Raw genomic sequence first — 6,177 nt, forward strand, 5'->3', positions numbered from 1 at the left:
GTTGTTGAATAGCGCGATCGCGCATGATTCCGGATCGCTAATACGAATGCGCGACCGATAATCCGATTTTGCTTGATGAATCAGGGGCAATGAGCATTGTATGCCATATGAAGATTAATTGCTTTTAGATGCGGCAATACTTGAAGCACTTTGTGATTATTATTAATATTAATAAACAGGATTTATTTAGTGCCAACATATTATGCAGAGCTGTACATTAAATAGTTCTGCTGTCATACAACTTTTTACTACTTTTTTTTTCTTGACAAGGTCAGGAAATGTATAATAATAAAACAAGTAGAATACAAAGTACTTGCAGCACCGAATATGTCTCCTAATGTAAAATGGCCTTGAATATGGATTTGTTTTTCCAGGTAAACGTCAAAATTTACTCTTTCTTTACATACCACAAAACCTCAAAACCTGCTAAGGTTCATTGGTTTTTGTGGCATGAATTCAAAACTCTGTCATGCTGTTGCAAAAATGCATACCAGTACAAAATCAACCTAGGCATCTATAGAATTAAAATCCAGACGGTATGATCTTAATAAGAAATATTCAAAACATATGGTAATCCTATTTATAAACAGAGTTTAATTTTATCAGAAAATACACTTACCATCTGTGAACCATTTTGTTGTTTAAATTCGCTCTAAATACTTGCTAATAACACATCCTTTCAAGTTATTGGAACAGAAATATTTTCTGTGAACATTCTGTACATCATAGCTAAAAAACCAGGCTCTATTAGTTTAATACATTATTCAGAATTATATACTGTGTAATATTAGTTTAACATTAAAAACTGCATCGACCATAAGCCACTAAGGGGTTTGTTTCTTGAGCATTCAGATAACAAGTGGTTGAAAAACACAGCATTTTTTTTTAATCTGGCAGTTTTATTCTTGATATATCTAGCCATATTTATGTATGTAAATCAATCAGTAAACTAAATTTGGGGAGGGATATGGGGGCTATTGAGGGACATTCCCTCAAAGAGTACCTCAAGGGGAACTACTTGGTCCATGTGTTTCAATGGCAAAAAATGATTACCATTGAGGAGTGTTTCAGGGAATCCCAGATGTACTACTTTTTAATGGAGGCCTTCTGTTGTATTTAATAAATTACCTATTACACATAACCTCTGTCTCAGTATTGGGGGCTGTGCCCACAAATGGGCCAATTTAACCCCAATCTCCCCTCTCTAACATGCCCTGTAGGGGGATACAGCTTTTATTGCACCCTGTGACATCATCACCAGGTTTGTTACATTTTAATAGGGGTAGATGGTGATCAGATCCTGCTGATGTAGATATGCATCAGTTCCCTTTCCTACACACAGTATGGGGTGTGGCACCTAAAAGACAAAGCATATCTATTGTTTTTCTGTGTATTCATGTGAAGTGGGACAGAAAAGGGTGGGGAGGATGATTAAATTGTTCACTTAGTAAACTGAATCATCACCTTGTGATGAGCACATGATAGGATATTTGTAAGTCAACAATGCTTCATCTAAGGCTGGGTACACTCGTGCAATAATTGACACTGGTAACGAACGATCAACGACAGATCGTAGTCTATTGTGTGTACAGTCGTTCAATGATCGTACATTGTTCCGTGATACACTTTCTCCTGTACATGTCACTTCCTGCATCATTTGAATGATTGTTCAAACGATCGTATCTAGTGTGTACACTATTGGTGGATTATATTTGAACGATCGTATTGTTACAGCATGTACAGAATTGTGCACAATATGATCGTTCAAAATAATCAGGAATAATCGCTGATCTTCATTTTCAAACGATAAATATTGCGTGTGTACCTAACCTTAGTGAGAATTCCCTTTCAAGGTTATAACCCAGTCTATAGAGCCATTGTTAGTTTCTTTAGCCCAGACATACACTTTAAAATAACAACAGTAAGTGTAAATATATTGTTAGTTTTGTTCTTGTCTTTTCTTCACTGATTTCGCCACTGTTTTGGTCTTGAAATGTTATGCAAAACAATTATTTCTCTAATTGTGGCTTTAGTCTGTTATCTGGTTACTACCAGTCTATCATATGGTCCCAGTTTAAATTCCTGCTTTATAAGCTGCTTTAATAACTCAATGTTCTGGTGCCCTTTTCCTGAAGATTTCATTCTTGGGTCAAACTTCACAACTTCTCTTGGCTGTCACTGAAATGACGCTGGAGTATGCAGTCAATCAAGGCCAGATGACACATTGGTGCCTTTAAACCTAGACCAAATATGTCTTAGTTATTTTATGGTTTCTATTACATGGCAGCATTGAAAGCAAAGAAGATAAAGAGAACACAACTGTAACATATTTTTTCATTGATATGTAGACATGGGTCTCATTTATTAAAGCTCTAAAAACTAGAGAAGATAGACTATCATAGAGGAACCTGCGTGATCCACCAAACTCAAATTGAAAACATTTGCCAACTAATAGCAAATAATGTTTAAGTAACCTATTTCAGGTTTGCTGAATCACCCAGGTTCTCCCATGTTAGTCTATCTTCTACGGTTTTGGAGAGCTTTAATAAATCAGGCAAATTACATCACTAGCATGCTCAGATTTAGTTAAAGAGCCAAATGTTTATTTATCATCTTTCCCATTCCGTCTATTGAAGTAGTTTCAGGTGGTTGTCAAACTAACAATAAAAGACGGCCATGAAAACTGTTTTTAGTAAACCAACTCAATTAACATTAAACTTAAAATTGCTGTTATCCATATTGAAAGCTTTCATGCTATCTACTGCACATATGGTTCATTTTACAGTGAAATGTAACCAATGTGGAATAGGCTTTGCTGTCAGTAACTCATTTACTTTATAAAATTGCAGATATTCTTTAAAGAGAAACTTGTTTATTATAGAGCTGTGCAGAAGCCTTTTATTTTAAATGTGCATAAATTAAGCAGATTCAGTTATCAAAACATAGCAGTGTAAGGAGTTAAGCGTGTTTTTTGATGTTGACAAATCCCTTTTGTTTTTTATTACAAGTTAAAACTAAGTGTTTTTATTTGCGCATATGTGTTTTTTTATTTAGAGAACAATTCATTTCATTTTGACAGTTTCAAATGTTGTAGTGACAAGTACTATTAAGGGATCAAAAAATAATGCAAAGCAACTATAGGCGTGAAATGTAAAAAAAAAATACGCTTTTATACTATAAACAATACATTAAACACAAAACTGAGCATAGGAAAGATTTCTGTTATGACTAATGTTGGTCGAATATCTCACTATTCGATTTGACAGCTATTCGATCGTATAGTGAAATATGGTTCGGGTGATTTAATGATTCGAACACTATTGAAGTCATTGGTGGGAGAATTCGGGTTATTTTTAGGGACTATTAAGGGATCAGCAATCAGATTGCTCCTGCAGCCCTTTTAATAGTTGTATGTGTTCTTGGATAGAGTTTCTTTATTAACCTTTAGTGCCCCGGGGATCGCACACTCTTCTCAATGACTGCAGACTCGGCTGCAATCATTGAGAAGACGCCCGGCAAGTATCTCTTACTCTGTAACACCTTTTTCAGCAGTCAGTATGATACAATTGTTACATTTTTCTTGCAGTGGATAAATGAAAAATGTAACAAATGTATAATATTAATATTGTGCTGGAAAGTGTGTTACAGAGTAAAGCTACGTACACACTTCCAATATTATCGTTGGTAAATGAACGACGAACGATCCTGCATGATATCTGCGAACGATCGTATAGCACCGATCCTGTACATACAGATAACGACACGATTGTTTGCAGATGTTGTACACACGATAGATGCGATCGTTTGAACGATACAGGAAGTGACATGCACCACAGGAAGTGAATACTGTGCACGAACGTTCGGATCAAACGAATTACATTCACCACACTGTTCCATTTTCCCTATGTGCAATATGCCCTTCAAATTTTTGTCAAGGAAGAAGAAAGCCGCAATTGCTTTGATATGTCTGCTTGAAGAGGAGGAGGAGGTTAAGATGAAGAAGAAGCGGCGAATGTGGTGCAAGGATTGGTTGTTGGAGCGAGACAACATTTCACATGACAGTCTGCTACGGGAACTGCGCCTCTCATCCCCAGATGACAAAAATTATCTGCGTATGTCAGATGTCTGCTTCCAACAATTATTTTCTGCAGTTACACCTTTTCTGCAGAAACAAGATACCTTGTCTGGTGTCTTGAAAAGATCAGAAGTCTCATCAAGGCTTTCCTCAGCATCCCGCTGTGTACCTTCCCCAGAATCTTTGTCCGCTTCTCCCAGGCTGCACACCGATGGGCGACCTTCATCCTGATCTGCGGTGAATGTCAACAGATTAAAGTACCAAAGTTTCGGCACATATATGTCATCTGCAGCAGCACCCGACCGCTGTGAAGACTTTATTTTGTTCATCTCTTTTTTGAACACGGTACGCAGGTTTTGAATCTTTTGCTTAACATATTTAATGTCAGCGTCAGGATGAACGGTCTTGCTGAGCTCGACCATCGCGTCATATGCCTTTAGTTTCATGTGTCTGTTCGAATAATCTGCAGACTTCACCTTCCATAGGCAGGGAAGGGACCTGTATGCCTCAATAAACTCACGCAGGAAGTCTGGATTATTGAAAGCATCATATGCCATGATCTGTGAAAAACAGTAAAATATAAAATGTAACAAAACTCTAAACATAATATTTAGGATTACATGTAAAAATATGCAGCATCACCCACCTCAAAAATGTTTGTTTCTAGATCGATTCTAAATTCTCGGACAAATTTTCGTACGAACGACCGCGCTGGATCTTGCACTTTGCACTTGTGATTTCCCACAGGACTTTGCAAACACCCACCCACTTCCTGCTATATATGTTTGTCTGTGATGCAATTATGTCTTCCAAGAGAGCCACACCTATGTCCAGAGAGGAGATGGAAGTTTTGGTGGAGGTCCTTGAGAAGAGTGATTATGATGGCAGAAGGGGGCACTATAAATCCCAGAATGCAAGAAAAAAACGGATAATGGAGAAATTACAGAGGAGGTTGCGGCACAAATTTAATGTTGACCGTTCTAAAGATCAGTTGCGTAAAAGGTGGTCTGATCTGAAGAACAGGGAGAGGGACGTGCTGCATACGTTGAGGTGACGTATTGACAGAAAACGTAAGTAATAATTTTGTCACTTTGTGCAAGTTAATTTTTTTTTTGAAAATATTTGTTAAAAGTTATGTAATTTTTTGCATTATTATTTTAAATTTATTTTAATTTTTTTTTTTTAATTGTTTTGAAATCTTAAAAAATTTTTAAATGTTTATGACAATTTTTGCATATGTTTATGCTTTTATGCATTAGGACGGCGTGCTCGGGAGGTAGAGGAGCAGCCGCAGGAGCGTCCGGAGGAGCCGGTAGAGACAGAAGGTAAAAAAAAAAATATATATTTCGTCCGGAGGAGCCAGTAGAGGTGGAAGGTAGGATATCGGTATATGGTTATATGAAAAAAATTGTATAATTTTCTAAATATGACAAATAGATTATTTTTACATATAGTGCAAACATGTATTTTATTTTTTTTATGCAGAGTTGATGGTAGCTTCAATTGACCAGCCTGGCCATCCGGAGGAGCCAGTAGAGGTGGAAGGTAGGATATCGGTATATGGTTATAAGCAATAATAGTACCCTGGGGACCCCTGACCAGGCTGGCCGTCCGGAGGAGCCAGTAGAGGTGGAAGGTAGGATATCGGTATATGGTTATATGAAAAAAATTGTATAATTTTCTAAATATGACATATAGATTATTTTTAGATATAGTGCAAATATGTATTTGTTTTTTTTTTTATGCAGAGTTGATTGTAGGAGATTCGCGACCCCTATTGCTCATTATTATCAAGGCAGGAATCCGGCTGGCAGTGAGGAGGCGAGTGTACGAGCGCACTCGACTCCGGACTGTGGAAAACCGGCTCGCTGGAAGCGCGAAAGTACGCGCGACCAGCGAGTGCGGATTTCATTGATGAATTAGGGCCAATGTCTTTTTGCAATGTATGCACTTCTGTCATTAGTCCGTGCAATATTATTATTATTATTGTTACCATATATTTATATATTGCTAACATTTTGCAGAGGTTGACAAAGTCCATAGTCACTAACTGTTCCTCAAAGGGGGCTCATAATCTAATGTCCCTTGGCCATAGTCATATG

The sequence above is a fragment of the Pyxicephalus adspersus genome, chromosome 4, assembly GCF_032062135.1.
Source record: "Pyxicephalus adspersus chromosome 4, UCB_Pads_2.0, whole genome shotgun sequence".
NCBI classification, from domain to species: Eukaryota; Metazoa; Chordata; class Amphibia; order Anura; family Pyxicephalidae; genus Pyxicephalus; species Pyxicephalus adspersus.